The sequence below is a fragment of the Nomia melanderi genome, chromosome 14, assembly GCF_051020985.1.
Source record: "Nomia melanderi isolate GNS246 chromosome 14, iyNomMela1, whole genome shotgun sequence".
Classification (NCBI taxonomy): Eukaryota; Metazoa; Arthropoda; class Insecta; order Hymenoptera; family Halictidae; genus Nomia; species Nomia melanderi.
The window spans coordinates 9,940,608-9,963,009 of NC_135012.1; the positions used below are offsets into that span (position 1 = coordinate 9,940,608).

At 39.0% G+C, this 22,402-nt stretch overlaps 1 protein-coding gene across 6 annotated transcripts in view; it reads left to right on the top strand.

The window, feature by feature from the left end:
• LOC116428980 (tubulin monoglutamylase TTLL4) overlaps positions 1–22,402 on the top strand; it is a 262,924-nt gene that overhangs the window by 87,008 nt on the left and 153,514 nt on the right. For 3 of the 6 annotated variants that reach the window (XR_013000067.1, XR_013000068.1, XR_013000069.1), the window contains one exon: positions 754–803. The exons of the other annotated variants lie outside the window; for them this stretch is intronic. The gene's annotated coding sequence lies outside the window, so the exon portion shown is untranslated. The remainder of the gene's footprint in view (positions 1–753; positions 804–22,402) is intronic. 6 annotated transcript variants of the gene reach the window in all.

Here is a 22,402-nt window from a genome sequence, read left to right on the forward strand (position 1 = left end):
TTTCCTATTTGACGGATGGAGAGTCGGACGGGCGTTTGTCTTTTTTCACCTGTGGCTTCGCTCTGTGGAAGCGTCCGTCGATTCCCTTTCGTCCCGTCTCGTCTCTTTCCGTTCGCATTCGAAACGATTTGATTGCCTGCGAATGGAGTGTCAGGGGGGACTGGAATATTAGCTACTACTTCCCTCTGTTTCATTATTCTTTTATTTATTAACCCTTTGCGCTCGTGTGTCATGCTGGAGGTGACAATACAAATTTGTTGTAGGACATTGGAAATTGTTTTAATAAGTACCACGCTTTAAAAGATTATAAAAATTATAATCTTATAATAATAATAAATCTTATAATAATAAATGAAATAAATATAAGTTGCTAATTAAGTCATTTATTATTATACAAAGAAATCATATTAAAGAAATGTTGTATTGTTTTATTTACAGAATAACCAACATTCGGTATTGATAGCGTATGTGTTTCTTTTCGATGGAATATTATTACTGTTTGCACTTTTCGATCGGATTCATTTCATTTAAGGTCTCTTACGTGATTCTAAACTTTTCCAATATATATATTACTGAACATTTGGTAAGTTCTGTTAAAAATATTAAAGTCACTATATAATAAATTACACATGTTCCAGATCTTGATGCTTTTACCAGTTTTCATAAATAATTTCCTATTCTCCCTCTTACACATTCCCCATTACGCACCAAACTCGCACGTTCGTAAAACATCCCCTTCTTATTCTGTTACAGCTACAGGAAAAGTGAAGCGATAACATTGCCTACTCAACACTCATCAGTCGGTAAGTCAGGTAGTTTCTTTACTAAGAAATCCACTCTAACTCGATCACCAAACAATAAATCAATTCAATCGTCGCATCAGTAAAACACAGTATCGCGTAGTCCCTCGATTTCGGCCGTTTCCGCTCTCATTTCCATTTCCCTCAGTAATCGATAAAATCGAGCACACCGACAGTTATCCAGACGGCGCGATATTCCTCCGAAGATGGATCCAGCGTCGGGTAAATCCTTTATACGGTTCATCTCGGCTGTCCATCCTCGAGAATCACGCAGAATCCTTTGTCCCGTCGACCGATCCGTGGAACTTTCAAGGGGTCACGATAATAAAAGCCCAGGCAGTGAAGCGGGCCCTTCCGATCCTTTTCAAAGCATCATCCGACACCGGAGAAAGGGGGATGCAATATTATTCAAAATCATGAAATTCTCCGGTGGAATTTCGTTATTTCCAAGCCTATTCAGGCTCGTAGATGCATATCTTGCGTCGCTGAATGGGCTACCGTACGGGGTAAGTTCCCGGTTCGAACAGAGCCAGCCACCCCCGCCGACCCAGAATCGAACCGGCGGAGTCCAGGTAGAAAGGGTCAAACCTGCGAAAAGGGCACACGTGGCGGTGCCGTGATTCGTGGCGCGTACGCGCATCTGTCCGCGCGTTCGCCCGCGGAGACCGCTCTGTTGGACGCAATCGTGAAGGGACGCGTCGATCGGGGTACGCGACGAATCGGTCCGGCCCGGATGAAAGAGGTTCTCCGATCCCGCTTTCATCGGTTCGCTCCCGTACGTCCCCGATTCACTCTTTCCGTCGTTCTCGGGAACGCACGGCGAAGCGCGACGACACCCGTAAGAAAATACACTTTTCGCAGCTGTCGACATGTGCAGCCTTTCTTTTCCTGTTTTGTGGAAAAGGACCAGGTGCGATTACGCGGCTGCCCGATTAACTGGCGAACGGCTGCGACATGTTCCTTATCGTTGCGCGATTGAATTATTCGATTTGTCGCTCGACGCGTTGCACTTGTTCACGTGGTACTGGCTCCCGGCCGCTGATTCTTTTGTGCTCGGACGCGGTAACCCTTTCGCAGGTGAACCCTTTCTCCGTGGCGATCCTTTCTCTCATTGTTCCCGGCATCCGCCAACCCTTTCGACCGGCACGCAGGTAAAAGGGTTGAGAATGTGGGTTAGAGGATCGCGGCAGGTTAGTCTCGTTAACGGTACCGACTAACGCAACTTCGATTCTTGTGGATGCTGTTACTTTTTTTTGACCGGTTGCTCTGTCATTTCTTTCTCAACTATGATCGGTACAACCATTTTGTCGTTAACTCTTTATCTTACGATTTATTCCTCAGTTATGGTCGTACTATTTTGCCACTAACACTAGGTTTAAAGATATTTATTGTACTTATTCTATTGTTGCTAGACAGATTGATGTTCGTTTGTTTAGATCTTGGAAATTAGATGTTTGAGGATGTATTATTAGAAAACATATTCGCATCAATCAAAATCGTTTTAAACACTATTTTGTTTATTTGTTGTTCTTAGAAGATCGTGAGTTGTAAATTGGATGAATTATTTTTGGGAGAAGTGATTCACGTGAAGTTTGTTATGAAATATTTAGTGTTCAGAATGTCGTGTATTATAGTTTAAATATTTATGGAGATTTGTTTTTATAGGTGAGTATGAAGAAACTTGGAATGGTATTAGTTAAATGGAATTTAATTTTTTGGTAAAAATGGCTGCAGTTAATTGAAAATAAGCTACCACTGCTTTTACTTTGATTAGAAATTATATTCGATTGCATTCTTTAGGTTTAGTAATTGAATTCTTTCGGTGAAATTTATTTCGCTAGATTCTTGCGTTAAACTATCACATTTATTGCTGAATCACGCTTTTAATCAATTATCTGGTATCGCCTAACTCTCGTGAAGTTCACATAAATGCTAGCATAGCGAAAGCTATAAAGGTCATCGTCAGACTTCAGATATTATGCATGCATAGTGCGTACGGTTTTCTCAAATTTATTATATTTAAATATAAGAAATTTTAATTCAAGTTAATCAAACTATAATCATTTTAAATATGTCTCTAAATTCTCTTTATTTAATTAATCAATACATCATTTGAAAATGTTAACCACCCTTTTTATTTTAACGTTAATCGATTCTTTGTTTTCGCTATTATAAAATAATTTAAATATGTTGGAAACCATGTTGGAAATTACAGGCATACAACCACGCCAATGAAGTAAATTGTTAGTTTTGTCGATAAACAATTTATAGCATATCTATCGCGCCTTTATTGAACGAGTATTACTTTTAGAAACCGTATTTTCTACGTTTCCCTGGAAAATGGTCTACTGATACCGGGTCAATTGCTAGTGTCTTTATATAAAAATGTACAAATATCCTTTTCTTAAATAATTTTTTCACATCATTTTCTAAAATACATTTGTTACACGATTTTCTGAGATAAGCGTCGACGTTTGTATATTTTTATAAGGTATCCCGCTATTGTGCAACAGCAGCTGCGAGAAAGCTTCGTGCAAGTTCGAACGCGTCTTTTTCCCGCTTACAAGAGGCCTTTGGCCACGGAAGATTCTGTGAAGGCAAAAGGCTCCGTTTCGAATCGACCTGATTTTCTCGGTGCAGGTTCGAACCTGCTACCGCCATTCAGTTCACTTTTTAAGTGCGCCTGCGAGCAAGTGAACGAAACGTGTTCGAACCTGCCTCGGTTCGGAAATATAAAACGAACGTTGGCATTTGGAGACGTTTACAGGTTCATTAAAGAACCCGGTCATTAAATGGCGATTAAATAAATAACGGATTAATTATTTAGGAACTCGCCGAAGGAATTAATTGCATTTATTTTTTCATTGGAAGTAGAATAATAATACCATTGCTCGTCCTTATCCTTTTCCCCTTTTTACACGCGAGTTTAATGTCGCATCGACTGCGTAGCGTCATTAAGGACCATCGACAATTAGTTACAGGCTATTGTTACAATACAATCGAATTTCTTTAAAGAATTCTTTCAAAAATGGTTATTATACAACTGCTTTGTTTCGATGATTTGTTTTTATAATTTCGTTTGTTTGTGTTTTTCTGTCATTTTATTCCGTGTTGTTCAAATGTTTATTAGACATCAGGTACGACAGAGTGCTATAAATAATTTATGCTTCTTTTAGAACAGTAAATTCTATTATTTTATCGATTTACGTGTAAACGTGAAATACTTTTTCATGTTTTATTTGCAATGATTTAAAGTGATTTTGTCGGTAGTAGATTCTAATGCTTTATTCGCCTTTATTAGTCCACGGTAAGACGAACTACCAAGAGGTCGGAGTTTTGGAAAACTCGAGCAGGTTCGAACACGATTTCTATTGTCGTCCCACGCAAAACCATCTCAGGCGCCGTATAACGCGAAGCCTGCACCTATTCAGATCGTTACACCTTTCCTCGTGCAGGTTCGAACCTGCTTTTCCAGTGCATTTTTTTGAAATAGAGCATCTGTGCTACAGCAAAGTAAATTTTTACAATTTTTCTTATAAAACATAAAATAAATGAATTAGAATGTTACTATTACTTGGATACCTTCAATCGCCAATCACAAACAAATAAATAATAAATTGTAAATTGAAGTTTCACAGACCCCGTCAATCCGATGAACATTAAATTTTATAAATTCTCATTTAGTTTATTTTAAACCAATTTTTATTCGTGTAACTATACGAATATGTATTCTAATTCTGTTTTCAAAGCTCTAATTTCTAAGATCTATGAACGTCTATCTCTTCGAAAACAAAAGAATAAAGAATAAATCCGTAAACCTAGTGTTAATACTAAAACTGCCGCATCAAATCGATCCATCGCAGTTTTATTTTGCAAGTATTTCAATTATAAATGCGTTTTAGCAAAAGATTTATCACTAAATTTGTGTACATACACAGATACAAGAGATCCTTCAAATCTCAAGAAACATCTACTTTCTATGAAAAATTCAGAATAAGTCATCCCAATCGATCGGTAGTTTTAACGTTAACACTGTCAAGATAAGAACTGCATACCTCCGGAACGTTTATAATGTCAATATAATAGCGTTAGAATGGCTGCAAGATCCGTTGCCTTTATAAGACGTCTCGTAGCGCAGCAGTCACGTTTCCCTTCGCCAATTCGAAAAAAAGCTGCATTTTTCGCGGAGGATTACCTCAGCCAGAAACCAGCGAATATAGCATTTCTAATCGAGCGGCTTTTCATCGCTGCAAGTTCGAACCTGCAACTACCATTGAATTTTCCACTGGCGCGGAACAGCGTTCCAGGTCACAGTGAAATGGAACGCGTTCAGACATGTCCGAGACTGGACATAGATCACTGTCCACCGGTTTTGTCCGAAAATCTTCTGCCGGATGCACGGGTCCCCGGAACCTGCGTCGCTTCAAAAGCAGATCCAATGTGGGTGGACAGAGGAATCCCGTGAAAAAAAGGTTCCGAAGGGTCGGTTCCTAACTCGCTCGCTCGATGCAACGGCACGCATCCTTCAATGGCGAATTCTGAATGCATCGTGTGAAATGGGATGGCTTTTCATGTGAGCCACTCATTGGGCAAATCGATTAACTCTGGAAAACAAAGAGTAGAGGAAAGTATTGTTAGATATTGATTTTTTAAAATTTCCTTTGGAATGTATTTTACTTGATTATCCAATTAACTGCGTCTCAAATGAAAAACATTGTTTAAAATAGAAGTGTTCCTTCTATTCATTGATACAGCTTTTCGAAAGTTCATTTTTAATAGAATGTATTTTTCATGGAACTTGAACATCGTTGCCCTCTGTTGGAAATTTTGTGCATTGTTCAGGTATAGTAGACGTACACGGCAGAGCCCAACTCGCTAATTAACAAACAAATCCATCGGTTGTGTACAAAGTCCACCTGAGAGTATTTACAATTTGATTTCTGATGGTGGCGATAAAAGGGTTAAACACAGGAATTTGTGCTCTTACGATAATTGCCTCAAAGTACCATTACATCCGTTTCAACAATACTATCGAAGGGATTAAATTAGTATGGAATATATTGTAACAGCTTATCACAGTTTGCAGAAATTATAGTTTTTATTATTGTTTCAACTGAAGTTGTAATAATACAAGCAGAAATTGATTTTTCATGAGTATTGTGTAATACTTCAGAAAGTAATAAAAATATATAAATTCTTTGTTTGCAACATTAAAACATTCAATGTCCTAATTTCTTACTTAATAGTTCTTTACCACAATTTCTGAATAATTCTTTGAAAAACTTGAGAAATTATCAGATAACAATATTATAATCTTAGAACCAGATAATTTTGAATGTCCCAATTTTCTGATCAATTCAATATTACAAAGTTCATTAACCAAAATATCATTGTAACCTGTTATTTCTTGATGCAATTACCCGAATCTCAACTGCCTATTTTTTCCCTCCAATTTCAAAAACTTAAATAAACCAATCAATCTTCCTAGAAACAATACAATAAACTCTACAATAAATATCCACAAACCTATCGTTAATAACCACGGACCGATCATCATCGATTACCCAAAGTACATTACCAACAAACTCGATCCACTCATTGAACCAATCCACGCGTCGCCTAAACCCTAGAATCAACACAGCGCATACTCGAATTCACCATAAGACATCTCTCAATTCATCGAATCGGTAAAACTGGTCATCCTGCAATCCCATTTCCCGACACTGGAACCTCTCCACGATAGACTCTCGAAGTCAACAGAAACTCGTCCCGCGTTGTTAACGGAGAATCCGAATATCAAATCTTTGCTCGGTACACTAGCGCTGGAGGGTCTCGGCAAACGTCTGCGGACTCGGTGCACCAGCAACCCCGTAACGATCGCGGGTCACGATCGTTAACCGAAAACCGTCGGAAGAAAGATTCATGGGGTGGGATAACGCGTCGCCGAGGATCCGTTTCTATTTAGGAGGTCCCCATTCTGCTGCTAAGTAAACAGTCTCGCGAGTCTTGCACCTATGTAAACACGAGGTCCTGGCTGAACACCCCGATCGACCCGCCGATCCGAGATTCATTGGCAGGCTAGCTAAGAACGGGAGAAAAAAAAGAGCGGGAGGTCGGGGGAGGATTTTGAAAAGGGACGAATGGGAGACGCAGGAGCCGACTATGGCGAGGGATGACGCACGGACCTCCGGACACATTGACGCTCGTAGAACCGTGAATCTGCCTTCGGAGCACGGACCTATTCTTAAAGGATTATCGTTATAAATTATACTATTCCGTTCCAGCCGACTGACGGTCCTCCCGCGCCCTCTCGGATGACCGGTAGCGGCGACGAGATTTCTATCGGCGGATTAACGCGGACCGTGTCATCGCGGTATCCTGCCTATTCGATCTCCCCGGACAAGGTTGACCCGCGAGATCGACCCTTTTGGGCCGCGCGCTTTTTTTCACCTACCCTCGTCGCTGTTTTCATTTTTTCTCTCTCCCTTCTTCTTTTTCATCCCTTGGACATCTCGTGGCCGTCCGAAGGCGGAGATTGCGTTCGGAGTATGAAATACGATCCCGGCCGGCTGTTACGAATTTTTTTTCCTTGCTCCGCTTTTCGTTCCGGAGACGAGGTTTTTTGAAGGACGGTTGGACACGTTTGGAAATTGATTTTCGAGTTTTGCGAGAGGGATGCGCGGTGAGATGTACCGTGGATGTACTGTCTACGTTTACTTTAAAGCATAACAATTAATGAGAGATGAATAATATTTAATTTTGACTCAAAAGAAGTAAATGGCATTTGTGTTTTGTTAAATTTTGTTTGAAATCTTCGTCGCGAGTCTCACACGATATTATAAGACAATATATCATCATATTTGTATATATATACAAATTAAATTAAGAATAAATAAATAGTTTTTATTTTAATGTATACGAATAAATACTTTATTCGTTAGATATTTTTCTTGCCTAAATCTTTCACTTACAATATCATGTTACACTCGTGACGAAAATTTCAAACTGAATTTCAGAAATCTAAGTGTCATGTAGATTTGTTTAATATAAATTAAATATATAATTTATAATTATAATATAATTTTTATAATTATTAATTATTATAATTATAATTATTAAATATATAAACATATAATTATTTTTCTATTATTAATCATTAACCCATGAAGAAAACGTAGACGTAGAGTAAGCATAAAAATTGACTTTTCCTAATAAATGACCAATGATAAAGTAGTTGCATGGAGCACAACTGAGAAATAAATGATATGATTAATAACGATTAATTAGTGTCTACTGTCGCAATAGGAAAGCTAGTTCTAAAACCTGTATTTTAGATAAACTCTGTTGAACGATTAATCTTCTTAGTAATTTTCAACTCAATAACGCGATGAGACGGCTTTCAATGGCCAGCCGCGAATTACGCTTAAATGGGTAATTACCGAGATCAAATAGGCTATCTCATCGTAAAGTGAGATTATGTGGCTTGAAACTATCATATTTTAATGTAACTGTGCATTTTCTTATTTAATTACCTAATTAGTGAAAAACATCGTCGTACTTTTCGTAGTAGCTGTACCATGGTATAATAGATTATGAAATTGCCATTGACAATTATCTTTTTCTGCTTGTTCAAAATATCTTTCACGTTCGAAACATGATTTCATAAATAAATTAACGCGCGATATCGTTTCGTTCAATTTTCATTATAAAATCAAATTTACTCAATATACTATCCACAATAACAATTGTAACGTCTCAGTTTCTACTTTAAAAATATATTAACATTTCATTAGTTCGTTTAAACCTCGTCACAAAATAAATCGTAACACAATACGTCACAAAATATATTCTTCGAAGCAAAGTAATACCATATTACTAATTACTCTATCAAACACAAACATGTTAACCCTTTGCACTCGATCTATTTTCAATATTCTTCAGCGTAAACTTGTATTTATTTGTAGAGAAATGAATGAAAGTAATTCACAGCGGTAGAAACCAACGTATATTCATTTTATTTCCTATTATTACAATAAGATTTAATTTCTATCTTTAAAGTATAACAAGTTTATACTGTCATCTCTAGCATGACATACGAATCTCTCCTCAGCCTCATTTCAAATTACTCCAGAATTATTCCGCGCGTGATATCATTTCGTTCCATGGCGAATCAAGCAGCCCAATAAAGCATCATTACATCCATGTACCTCGCCACGTGTTCCCGTGCCTTTCATTCGAATCGATTCACCGCGGCGACATTTACACGGCAGAGAGCGTTATTTGAGTGTCGGGCCCACAGAACGCCCGACACATCCCCCAGCTCGATTCTTCCGTTGACTCTTGCGCCCTTAACGGCCGCCGCCCAGCTCCACCTCCGGCCAAGGCCCCGCGATAACAGTTACGGCGAAACCGGCGGACCGGTGGCCTCATTCAACGGACTCGCAGCAGATAGGTCCATCAAGCTACAATGACTTCTTGCGAGAGAGTATCGTTGAATCGCCCGGCCAGTTTCGCCTCCCTTTTGCTCCCGGCTCCTCTTTTCTTCCCCTTTCTTCCCTCTCCTCACAATGCAGGCGCTAGACGAGGCCGTTTGATGGATTTTTCTGGGCTCTCGATCCTTTTCTCGGCCGGGAACGGTCCTGTGGGCGGAGCGGTCTGCCGAGAAAAGATCTCGTCCGGCTCCGGAGAGGATCCCGGTGCTTTCTGACCAGCGGGATAAGGGACGCTGAAAGGGGCTGAAATCGAACACGTGCAAGGGTGACTCAGAAAGACGAGCAGACGCGTACGGGGCGGAGGGCCGGGGGGGAGGACGTGATAGACTACAGGAGGGAAACACGGAGACCCTTCGGACCCAAAAGATCCGTGGGCGAGATAGAGACGCCGTTACGATGCTTATGGTCTTCTGTTTCTGACGAGACAAGTCCTCGAGACACATATTTCCCTTTACGACGGACATGCTTATTTTAAGACGAGCTTACAGTGGCTTCGAGGGCGGACGGGAAGCTTGTCGCAGACGCGGAGTTTTTATTGCGGACGGGTTTCTGTGATCTTGTTTTGGATACACTTTCAACCCGTTGCCTTATGATTTATTTGTTAACTGTGATCGATACGACTATTTTGTCGTTAATACTGTATTGGAGAAAGGAAAAATTTTTATCGTTATTACGTTCCGGTAAGATAGAGACGTGTACACCCCATGTTTTCCGATTAAATCGTTTTGCTCTTGTCCTATACAATTTTTACAGTAGTACAGATACTATAATTAATAAGAAAGGGATCTAGAGATTTAGATGTATAAAAATTGTATTAAATTTTATGTTTTTGCTTTCGCAATGAGTTTGCGAAATTGAATATTTGTTCGTGTTACAGTCAGAATACCAAATGACTTGAAAAGTCACACGACATGGAACGTGTTAACGATTGATAACGGACAATATTCGATTTATGTTAAAAGAAGAATAAATAACACTTGAATTTGTCGAATTTAGTTTAAAATTATCATCACGAGTCTAACACGATATTGTATTAGACAGGGGGTTAACGATTATTATGGAGTACTTATACTAGAAAAGTATTAAACTAAACTGTGCTTAATATAATTGAAAACAAGGCTACAATAAATTAATCTACATTAATTAATGATTTGTAACATCTGAGAAGAAATGAAGCATGTTAATGCAATTTCTAAAACGTACACCACTGATTAGAAAAATATGACCACCATAAGCATCAATATTTATACAACATAATCTTATATAAATAATTAGTTTTTCGCGTGATCGAATTACTATTTCTGAGTTCTCGAGAAACAGTTTTGGTGAATTGTTAATGAATTAATTCAATATTTATATTGTAATGTTATTAAGAATACTAATCGATAGTACTTATCAGTATTGGTATTGCAATATTGGTATTTAATTAATCTTAGAAATACGAGTTAGATTACTAGTATTTCGGGCTACTTATATATAATTAATGGAACCTGAAATTCGTGTACGTATTACATCGATATAGATTGAAATCGAATACCGTAAGATTTATGGGACAAAACGCTGTGTAACTAAACATAGAACGTGGTTGATGACGTCATTGGGATTTATAGATACAGTTGTCTCCATTTTGTCGGTGAAAACAACAACTTCACGACACTCTTCTGTTCCCGACGAGATAAGTCCTCGAGATATTTTCCGTCTCAACGGCCATGTTTATTTCAGAACAAGTTTCCAGTGGCTCGGAGGGTTGAAGTGGAGGTCGTTGAAGACGAAGCGACGCTTTCCCTGCGGTGTAATTATTGCCTCCCTCCCTCCTCCCCCCATCAACCTTCGGAATTTGTCCATCTGACAATCGGGATTTATTGCGCGGGTTTTTGCTTGCATTTCGGCAAAATTGAAAATGAAAAGGGAGCGACCAGGAAACGAGGAACCTACCATTACAGAGATAATAAATTTAATTGTTGACGCCACCAAATTCAACACAAATATTAGTTTTATTTGGACACCGGCTCGCGGTCGAATTACAGAAAACGAAGAGACAGATCGAGCCGCCAAAGGAGCTTTTGGAACACCTTACAAATAAAATTAATTGGAAATTGGAACATACAGCGGATCCTCGAAGCGAAAAATAAAATGCGAACTGTTACGAGCAACATCTGCAATGATTAATTTTATATAGAGAAGAGGCGAAGGCTTTTTTTGTTTAGTTTAACGAAGGATGAATATGGTTGATGAGAGAATCAGGGAACAGAATAATTGTAACACCCTATTAACCGTGAACAATTCTTTGTGTATGTATGATAAGTAAACGAGACTTTGATGGCGGAAAAATGGTATGATAACAATAATATGTAATAACTATTTAATATGGATACCATCTTTAATGTCATTTAAAAAGAAAGAAACCGAATATATATTTTACACCTTTATTTCGCACTTTATCTGTAACGAGCTTATATTTTCATTAATTAAGAATATATTTTTATAATATAAACCCTTTGAAATAAGAAAGAACATTTAAAATATTATGTATATTTCAATTTTAATTTTCGATTGTCATCAAAGAAATACGCGTTAATGTTATGGCAGTCGTCGATTTTCACCGCAGTGCACTAGTTTCATTCCAAAAATCAATAAAATCAAACAAATGCAAATAAATGTTTTATTATTATTCACTGTTAAATAGGAATAACACAAAATTCACTTAGGATCAAATTTGATGTATTTTAAATCGCCATTTAATGATATTTCGCATTCTATTACAGTTTATATAATCTTTATGCAATCGTTAATCAATTAATTCCAAAACATATCGAGTTTAAATCGCATTAAAAAATCTATCCGAAATCTAGCCGAATAACAAGCAAATTTATGTTTTTATTCAACGCGACGCTACTTCTATTCGCAAAGGAGCGTTATTTTTTTCCGCCAGAAATATTGAGAAAACGATTCTTCTTCCGAGTTCGAATGTCGTTCATTGCTGGACCGTATTTGACGGTTATTAACGTTTCATAATGCACGACTATTCCGAAAAGCGATTTCCTTCGAGATATCGCGCTGCGTGCCTGCGCTGCTACTTTCGAATTAAACGAACCGCCTGCGAGTTTTCTTTGAATCGGAAATTCCTTCGCTTCCTTCGTCGGGCTGGAGAGAAAAAAGCTCAATGGGTAAACAGCGGAAACAAAATTACGTAGGCTTCGGTGATGCTGGAACTATTGTGCAAACTAAAATGGTTATTCACGGAGAGCTGAAAAAGGCCGGTTCATACGATCGTAAAGCGGAAGTAGGTGATCAAGTACCTTCGGCTATGAAATTCGTACGAATTAGAAAATAGTTTACAAAAAGTATGTTGTTAAGTCAGTAAATGATCTACTTTTAAGTAAACAAAAAATGGAATACTCTTTTTTTATTGAAAATTTAATCGGAATAAAATTCATTCAAGTATTCTTACTATTAATACAGTCATACTGCAAATAAGATGTAATGCAACTAATTTTAAAGTACCACAATTGTATCCATTACGAAAAATTGTATTCCTTCCAAAATATTACAATACCACAAACTGAATAATTATTTAAGAATTTATTTAAGAACCGTATATTATTTAAATCGATTATGTTCGAACTTCTGTCTAATAAACACTTAAAATTTCTTCCGAACTGCTCGTGATAATACCGAAGATGTTCACCGCAGAAACATTTTTTCGGTGGTGGATGAAACGAAACAGAGCCACTCAGTTTCGGAAAATCTTAAATAGTCGGTGGGCTGCTTCGAACACGAGAGTCTTCCTCGATGGGCTGTGTCCATTTTTTCGGTGTTCCCCCCGGGGGTTTATAGCGGCGACGGGCCACTTGTTACGTCGGTGGGTGCACGTGTTCTAATGGCGTGTTGGGGTTCCAAACAGAAAGGTACGCACGATGAAAAAAGACAAAAGTTGCTTTCTCTAGGTCCCGGAGCTCGGGCGAAGGCTAGATTTCAAGATCCCCCTGCAAGATGATGAACATCAACAGCCTAGGGTCACATATCTTAATTTTTATTTCAGGGTGATTTGTCTTTTAATGTGTCTCCGTTGTACAATGATCAATTAAAATATTTAGGTAATAGGACATTTTTATATTTATGAATTCCTCAAACACGAAATACAAGGTTCTGTTTGATGCGCAAGTATTACCCCTATCGTGTCAGACTGGTGATGAAAATTTCAAGCTGAATTTGATAAATCCAAATATTTACTTGTTCTAAATATAAACGAAATATTAGCTTACTATCAATCGTTAACTTTTGAATTAAACAGACACAGAATACGTATTAAATGCTTTTCCCTTTCGATGACTAACGATCAAGTACCTTTATTAAGTCGGTTTTGAAAGAAATTATGAGGCAGAGGGTTAAATAATAAAGGAATTAATCATTTTTGTCTGCCTTTTCAGATATTTATTTTTGTTCGAATTTCGCTTTCTTTATTTACTTTACCAACAATCAATATGATCTGAAATTGTGACGACATTATGGATTCATCTCATGAAATAAGATTAATTGCTTTCGACCAGATGTGATATTAAAATGTTGAATCTTACAAATAGCCTTATGTTTCTTTATGAAGCCATCCAGGTTAATTATGCAATAAGAGAGACATTTCATTGATACTAACATCTCAAAAATAAGTCGACAGTCTCGCTAATAAAATAACACACAAATACAAACACCGATTCCCAAACTCTCATCCCACAAACTCACTTCTACCCGTTCACTTTCTCGCAAGCGCCCACCCTCCGAAGTCCGAAGAGAATCACAAAGCCACCCCCAACAGACCACGCGACAGATTGAGTCCACGCAACGGTTGCCCAAGAATGGTCAGCCCAGCAAGCTGCTGCACTCCATCATAGTTACGCAGTCCGAAACGAGGAAGTTGCGATAAATAACGCGTCGCAGAGGGGTTGGTCCGTGCATTGCTCGCAGGGATTCGAAGAGCAGCGAGTGACCTGTCGTCACGGCGTATTAGGGCGGCATTCGTCTCCCCTGAAAGGAGTCTCACAATCGGCGGGGTGGCACAAAAGTGACGCGCCGCCTCGTCTAAATGCCACCGTAAGAACGGGCGGAAAGTCCGTCTCCGAAAGGAGGCGAGAAGAAGACTCGCCGGCGGAAGAAGAAAAGAGGACCTAAGCCCAGGCGTCTGGAGGACAGGAAGAAAGGGCAGGGAGCGAAGCTCGAAATCGACGTACCGGCTAATTTCAAAGGCAACGAACCAGCGGAGGAACCGGGCCGGGGTCTAACGCGGCGGAACGGGTGGTCCCATTCGTGGCGAGTCGCGCCAACCTTTTTGCCTTTTCGCTGCGAGCAAAGCTGCCCCGAGGATTCGGGATCCCGCGGAAATCGGCGTGACGCGATCGCCTTTTCGATCTCGCAGATTTTTTCCGGCGACCGTTTTATACGCTTCGCCCCGAAGCGGACACCTTGATTCGGCCACAATGGCCTAGCCGTGCGATGAATCCCTCGACCCTTGCTGGCCGGAGCCGTGGCGAATCGAACGACGCCGCGGCAGCTGAGCGGCCCCTCGTTCGATTCACCGCGGAAAACAGCCGCGGAAATTCTGCGGCGACACCGTGTCTAGTCGCCGTAGAGAATTATTTCGATCTAGAACCGAATCCGAGTAATTTCCCCTCATTCGATCTCTAATGCGACAGAGAGTAGCTAGAGCTGCGGATCGGGTAGCACCGTGCCGAATGCGACGATAGCGTGGCGCAGTCGCGCCCTTGTTACACCGTCATGGATTCCTTTTTGCCTGGCACTTCAATCGTGGTTGTTTGTACCCTGCTTTTGGGGACTCGACAATTTCATCTTTTCGATTTGGAATCGTTCCGCTGTTCCTGGGATTGCTTGTTGAGGAACTGTTGGGGACTTTGCTAATGCTTTGTGTGGGGTTAGTCTTGATTTGACAGGAATGAGTGGAGAGCTACTGATTGTTTAAGCCCTTGACTTGTAAGGTAGAAGAAGGTGAAGATCTCAAATAGAATTTAACAATTTAACAATTATGTATATAAATTCAAATTAAATATTATTTCTCCCTTATTCTCTTTCCTCTTTTATTCTACGTTGACATGGAGTATGTCTAGCATTTTCCCCGTATTTTCGATAAATTATTAATAATAAAGTGTTACATCCATCATGATTTAAAAAGAAATTATAGGGCAAGTGGTTAACCGTTCCGGGAACCAATAAAATGGCCGGTTTTAAAATTCTATTTTCTTGTTCATTTAATTTCATTTATTCGCCAGTTCCTATATTTCCTAAATAAAAGTGTTTATTTATAATAAGGAAATAATTTTATCGTTTTTCCTTGACACTGTTCTAAACTGCATATTTCTATAGTAAGAGATTCTATGCTTTTATTGGAAAACTGTTGCGAAAGACGAAAGTATTATTTTTATTTTTAAAAAATAAATATAAATGTCACCATCGGATTGACGCTCCTTATAAAGGTGCATTTGTACCTCCATGCAATTCATGCAGAATGGGTTGTCCCGCTACTTCTTTGATACGCCCACATCGTTTCAGTGATATGGATCGCCATATTCTTCGATCTCCTTCCACCATTCAGCGTTTCTGAATTCACTCGCTACTTGGGCAAACGTGGTAATGCCCTCAAGAGCCCTTACTTCTTTCTCCGACTCAACCCTTGTTAACCTTTCGTGAATAAAACTTCTAACCCATGAGATAGTCTTTTTTCCTTACCGAACATATGCCAATTAAGACTAAAGAACAATTACCTGTCTTCTTTTTAAGAAAAGTTTCGTCTAATCATAATCTTTTTTAACAAATACTAATTATTCATTCCTCGCAACAAATTGTTGTATCTATTCGAACAATTCATATTTAATTTATCCAAATAACAATGCAAATAACTTTAAACAAATATCTATGACTTGACGAGTAATTCTTAAATACTTCAATTATTTCACCCCTTTATTGGAATTACTATTTATGTTATCAATTAATCCTCCTAAACAACAATGCAATTAACTACGGAAAGATTATCTTTTAATACATCGATGATTCATTTACCGAAATCAATGAGTTTTCAAGTTTAACATTTGAAAGAAGTTAATTATAAAATCCAGTACGAAACGAATCACAAAAAAGCGCATAAATAAATATCAGGGCTACCTTAACATGTTTCCGAATTATTAAGTAGACCAATAAGTTTCTCCGACATTGTATGCCTTTCAAAAAGATAAAAGAAAACAATAGACCAGAATCGGTTTATTTAAACCGATAAAAATATTATGAACAGAATCTTTTAGAGCAACCAATACAATATTTCGAGTAACAAATAAATGTTCCAGTAAATCCTTATTCACACTATTATTCATCGTCACTGAACACACCTCTGTTCTAACAGAACCTTCCTCATTATCACCTTTAACGCCCACAAAAATCGAACGAAATGCATAACTTTTTGCCGTGTATCTGCTAGATAAGAAATTGTAACAGAGATTACGAAAATAATCACCTTCCAACGAATTATTTAATCCGAACATACATCCAAACAACATTCGGCTCGGCGCCGCTAACATTTCGTCGAGTAATCACTGGTATTAAACGTTCAGAAAAGGAAAAACGAAATCCAACGTTCCTCCCTTAATCTGTTCGTTGCACGTCGCCTATTGTGTCTGTTCGTTAATGTTTTTTTCTCCGAGGGCACGGCTCGTCACGTGTCCAGCCATGCGTCTAAGTCCACACCTTTCGGGGTAGCTCTTTGTAAATCGTATCGTTAAGTTTCTCCGGTGGCGCGTGAAGATTGCCGGGCTGGAACTCGTGTTTTCCAAATAGTCCGTCGCGCCTGCGAGGCTCGGTTTAGGCGTCCCGGCCGAGTATAATCGGCCCTTAATCTCCGATCCACCCGAGGCGAAGGATTGAGATCCGGAATAAGAGATCGTCTTTAAGGGGGTCAAGAATCGCGTCGCGCATGAACGATTTTTCTGTGGCGCCCATTCACCGCGCACGATCATCTTTCGGAATTTTCGCGAAACCCTCTGGATTAACTGGCCTGACAGCTCCCTATGAAGATTTCCTTGTGTAGCGCCCTTAAGGCGGCTTAGAATGGCTCGCGTGCGATCCTTGTCGCGCTGTGTTTGCACGTGACCAACATGGAAATGTACACTGCCGACGAAGTCCGGCGATTGAAAATTTCCACCGACTTGCGCGTTAACCAGTTAACTCCGACGAATATGCAAAACGCAAAATGGTTTTCACCTTTTCGACGATAGGTCATTTAATTTTTCGCAGGAACATGTCATTCTTCGTTTTGTTTTCGTTTCTCGTTAGAATATATTATAGGCGCATTCGCCTTGCGTTTCGAGTGTAGACTTTATTTAGTTTCATTGCACGCAGTGAGAGATTTTTGAATTGAATATTTGTCAAAAGAATAAATGATACATAAAACGTCGATGTTTTTCGTATTAAACAACGAACAGAAGAAATTATTCCCAACGCATCTCCGAAAGAAAAATTCATTTCAAACAATCATTTCATCGAATTCAGAGCTATCGCTATCACAGCAAGACGTTTCGCCCTTCCAATGACGCGCAAGTTCATCGGATAGCTCGCTTCTCGAAGGTAATAATAAATAACGGAGCAGTTATGCCGCACGGACTGGAAACAGACACACCATATAAATTATACGCAGCATTCGTGGCGTGCTTTCATAAAAATCGAGGCCGATATAGGGGTCTTTTCGAGTAGATCGAACACCTGCGCCGGACTTAGTTAGATCCAATTCTGCGCGAGATCCTTTCTCTCAGTTGCCAGGGGCAGATCTCCGCCCACAAGTCCGTGGAGCCCCCATAGAAATCGTGCGCCGGTCCCAATTTACGGGCTCCACGACTTTTTTCTCTTCTCCCCCGTCACCCCCGCAGCCCTCATGCACCTCCACTCTCGGCCGCAACGCGGAAAGGACGAGCTTACCGTTCGAAACTAATTTGACTCATTCGAGTCGACCGGGCTCCCCGCCCGCCGGAAGTAGTTTTTCGGCATTTCAGGGATCGACTGTGATTTCTCGGAGGTCACTACCCCGTGCCCATTAGCGCCGTTACATGACGTGACACCGCTCGATTTTCTTCGTGACTTTCTAAATTACCCTACGCATGGCTGATCGTGCGATCGTTTTGTAGCCGTTTTATGGGGGAGATAATTGACACCTAGTTTCGGTTAATGTCTGTTAATGAGTGGGGTTGGGTGATAAGTTAACCCTTTGCGATTTATTTTTGATGTTGTTGGGTGTAAACTTGTATTCATTTTTAAGGAAATCAATTGAAATAATTTACAGCAGAAAATTCTGCATGAAAATTTTTGTTTAATTTCTGGTATGGAACAGATTTTTGTAAAGGAAGTGTTTGTTTTTGTACAGAACTGTGACGAAGAATTTTAATCAAAAATTTATTTTAACTACGATAATTAAATGAAATTTACGAAGATTCTCCGTAGTTGGTTCAGAATTGTTATTATTGATTCAAAGTATTAAAATAATCTTTCATTATGAAAAGAAAGGAGTAGGAAACCTTCATCCGAATTGAGCAGTTGAAACGAGCGTGTCAGTAGATAGATAGTCTACAACAACGTTGTTTAAAGTCACAATGGAAATTATATACCTATAATAATTAATAACGATTCCACGAATTATGGTTTTTATTATTAAACACGTTTCACTTCTTAATCAGTGCGTTTAGTTCAATTAATTTTGTTCATGAAATCTTTACTATTGTTCACATTTAACACATGTAACCATTATTTCACTAAACAACTCACGTCCCCCTAAATTGTGCATTTTCCCAAAAGTTCTCTTGTAATTCAGAAAAAGTTAGCTAACACAAAAAATGCAATCCAGATGAACTTGCCAGTAAAATTTCATATAATTACACAATTACAATACTGTTTCTTAAGTGCGCATCCCAAATACTCATTGAACGTTCAAGTAGTACGTACGCTATTCATTTACCTTCGTAGACAACCACTCATTAAATCGCGAAGTGTTAGGAAAATTATCTACCAGCATGGTCATTAACGTGTCCTCCGAGCGGGGAACACTCCACTGTTGATAGTTCTCGAAGGGAAAAATACATTTTCGACGTGAAGAAAAATGAAGAGAGAGAGAAAAAAAACACGTACGGTCGAGTGACGTTGTCCAGGTTAGCGAGCGTACGGCTTTAAAGTGCCGTTTTACGCTCGCCCTGACTCAACGTGCGACACTTTCCATCTAAATAAGTGGGCCTCTGTAGAAGCGAAGCAGAATCTGCTTTCACTATCTTCGGCCAAGTGAGACATCGAGGTCCTTCCTGGCAAGGAGATTTTAACGCCTGGGGACGTTTTATGGGCGAGATCACCTTGGGAGGTGAAGGGCGGCCTGTTCTCGGCTCCGAAAGGGCCACGGTTTTATTGCGTGCACAGACGCCTTATAATGATACTTGATCGTCATTGGCTCTCTTCAACGACGGAATCACTTCGAGCATTTACCGACTTCTGTCACTGTTCGAGCTGGCAGCTGAAATGGTGGATGACGCCGAACGGGAATGTCATTAACCCTTCGCCGATTAATTCTCTTGTTTCTCTCTTTTTTCCGTTTATTTTCGTGTAGCGTGTTTCCAAGGAATTTTCTTCAGGGTTATATATAATGGGAAGAAAATTGATTTAATAATTTAACAATTTAAGAATATAATAAGTGAATCCTTGAATAGTTTAAGAATTTCGTAATTTAGTAACGTCGTAATAATTGGGTAATGTCGCTTGGTTCGTTCTTTTCGAAGCTCTTTTTTCAAATTATTTGGGTATTCTTGGTTCTTTATTAGTGCATAATTTATGGATCGTTAAATAGCACTTATTATATAAGCTTAAAAATATAAGTATTTTTTAACAACGTAGATATATTAACTTTCATGTAGTTTTTATTATCCTACCTTCTTATTCGCCAATGAGTAAGAGTTTATAAATATATTATGCACGGAAACAAATTCTATTTTTTTATAGAAATTAACTTCATTTCCTATAATTTGCACTGAAATATTAAACAATATAATTACACGAATGGTTCATTTACGATGTACTGACAGAAAACTCAGTTACCACGACAGCATAAAAATCTAATTATTTAACTTATGCACTTCATCAACAAACCAAGAATTCATCAAATATAAATACCGTCGTCCATTCAAAATATTTTAACATTATACTGTGTTATATAAATTACTTTTCTGTTATATTAAATATCATCTTAAAATATTCTCCTGTCTTAAATAACATGAATATATTATAATTAAAGCAACGTTATTCGTTCAAGGACTTCAACAGCTACCACCAGATTTTCCGTAACACTTCGGCGTATTGATTCAACATTAAATTTACACAGTTTAATACCGCAATGAAACGCAGACGCCCGTTGACGTTATTCAGCGCCGAAACGCATCCTCTTCACGCCATCATCACTCTGTACCAACACGCTATGCAAATAATTGCGTCGACGGAGAATAAGCAGGACAGGGTCTGCTTCGAGTGTCTTCGGTCGAACAGGATCCTCCTCCTTGACACCCTTGGCCTCCTTATGCTTCTTGCTTCGGCGAACCTTTTACGAAGGTACTTTTATCCGATGCCTGTTGAGTTTCTCCCTTGGACTGATTGAAGTGTGGTTAACAAGAAGGTCGCGATGGGCGGCCTTGCTTTTATCTACGACAAGGGCTGAGCGTAAACCTCCTGCACATGTTGAAACGTGCTGCGATGCATCGACTTCTAGGTTTCATGATACATCTTGTAACCAAGGGTTGAAAATGGTTACTTGATTTCGGTTCTTGAAACAGCTATGAAGAACTGGGAGAGAATCATTAGGTATATCGGTTCCGTATCGGTTCTGTAACTGATTTTTCTGTTCTGAAAGAAAGAATCCAAATATAAAATTGAAAAGTAACAGTTCTATCGATATAACAGTACTGTACCAGTGAAAGTGACTAGTTTCAATGTCCATATTCTTTGATGATTAAATTGCGATTATACTATTTTGCGATATATGAAAAGTATTAAATATCTAAAATTATTTCAACCCCTTTATTTCAAACACAATTTAACAAACATAAATATTACTTGATTCTTTTGAGTTCATGAACGTCATGAAAGAATTACCTTTGTTATGTGTATGAATTCAAATGCAGAATGTTCCTTCCTTATCTTCAGAACTGTTTCAAAAGCCGAAAAATGACATTTGATTTACAGTTACGACTTATTTCAGTTCTCCATATGTAACTATCAAGAACCGAAGCCGATATCATAACCATTTTCAATCTTTGCTTACGGTCTTCCAATTTCGAGCAGGACCAAAATGTCGATTGGCCAATTTGCGAAAACCTCCGCGGGAGAAGCATCTGGCCTAGAACCCGCGCTTTTAAGCTGAAATCGCACAACGCTACGCAAGCAGCGCAGGACAGGCTCTAAATAATACGTAACAAGTCTTCCAGTGAGAATCGACGAGGCTGCTAAAAGCAGCGCAGTGGGTAAATTTTGGCCTAGAGAACAGCGTGACGCTTGGCAAACTTTGCGTCTTGGCCGACTCTTCGGAGACGTTGATTCGATGGTTGTATATACAATAATGCAATTCTACACGGAAAACGACGTTCGACCCTCTCCGCCGACCGTCTAGGACTATACCGATTGTTGTTAAATATTTTCATCCACGTGGACATCTTTGTGGGAGCGGATAACCCGCGGTGAATACCCAAGGGCAAACACGGGTGGTCCGAAGCAGCTCGTTATTGGCCATCGCCGTTTGCACCTTTGGCCATTTTACACGCAACCGACGTTTAAATGTCTGCGTCTTTTTCGTGGATTCTCTTTTTAATTATTTAAGATTTTTCTAAGAAAATTCTGTTTCGTGGAGCGAGTGGGTAGTGGATATCAGGGATATCTAATCATACAGATTAAACTTAGATATAATATTTGAGACACTTGACGTTTAATATAACATTTGCATCTGTAAATGTAAATGTAAAGTCTTCACTGCGACAGCTTTTCTTCCTCAAATGTATTTAAAAAGTAGAAATACAAAAGAAATATAAGAGGATCTTATTAAGATAG